At 47.1% G+C, this 1086-nt stretch overlaps 1 pseudogene; it reads right to left on the bottom strand.

Annotated features, from left to right (window-relative positions):
- Positions 1-19: 19 nt before the first annotated feature.
- LOC107566892 (zinc finger protein 850-like) overlaps positions 20-1086 on the bottom strand; it is a 17417-nt pseudogene continuing 16350 nt past the window's right edge.

Genomic DNA, 1086 nt, shown 5'->3' with positions numbered 1-1086 from the left:
TCTGTTTTTGGTTGATCCAAAATGACCATGTTTATCACTGTGAAGCCTTCGCACGGTGTATTTCTACATGTGCCACTAGATGACTTGATTTGAAGAAACTCTTCCCACACTGAGTGCAGCGATACGGTCGTTCTCCGGTATGAACCCGCTCGTGTGCTCTCAGGGAACCCGCCTGGCTGTAACTCTTGTCACAAAGCGAACACTTGTACGGTCTTTCTCCAGTATGAATCTTCTGGTGCTCTTTCAAGTTGGTGGCTTTATTAAACGTCCTGCCGCAGTCTGAACACACGTACGGTCTCACGCCGCTATGCAGCTTCTGGTGCACTTTAAAAGAGTCCAGCCGTGCAAAACTCTTTCCGCACGAAGAACACAAGTGAGGCCTTTCGTTTGTATGAGCTTGGAGGTGGTATCTTAAAGCGGACACAGATGGACATTTTTCGCCACACCGATCGCAGCTGAAAGGCTTCGCTCCAGAATGCGAGCGCAGGTGGCTGTTGAAATTGTGAGCCCAGTTAAAACTCCTTCCACACTGAGGGCAAATAAAGGACTTGATGCCAGTGTGGATTCTGGAGTGGTTCTTCAGGCTGTCGTTACGTGTGAAACCGCTTCCGCACTGCTGACACACGAACCGTTTCTCTCGAGCGTGAATTCTTACGTGATTATTCAGGTGTTGCTTTTGCGTGAAAGTCTTCGCACACTGAGGACAGGTGTAGGGTTTCTCTCCAGTGTGGACTCTTAAGTGCACGTTCAGGCTGTATTTACGCGTGAAGCTCCTCTCACATTGCGGACAGATGTACGGACGCTCTCCGGTGTGGATTCTGATGTGACTAACGAGGCTTCCCTTCTGTGTGAACCTCTTTTCACATTGAGGGCAGGGGAAGGGGTTTTCGGCTTCTGTTCTTTGGGAGAAATGGTTTTCTGCAGTAATGAAATCTTCCTCTTCGTTCAGTTCTAAATGTTCCTCCTCCACTTCCATCAGGTCTATAGATTAGCATATGAAATACATCTTTAAAAAGGAAACTTAATGAGGTCAAGTATGGAAGCCTGTTTCTGCCACGGGATATGAAATATACTTTTTTTTTTTTT

Source organism: Sinocyclocheilus grahami, unplaced genomic scaffold, assembly GCF_001515645.1.
Source record: "Sinocyclocheilus grahami isolate Dianchi unplaced genomic scaffold, SAMN03320097.WGS_v1.1 scaffold1110.1, whole genome shotgun sequence".
Lineage (NCBI taxonomy): Eukaryota > Metazoa > Chordata > Actinopteri > Cypriniformes > Cyprinidae > Sinocyclocheilus > Sinocyclocheilus grahami.
This window is presented reverse-complemented; position numbering and strand designations above follow the sequence as displayed.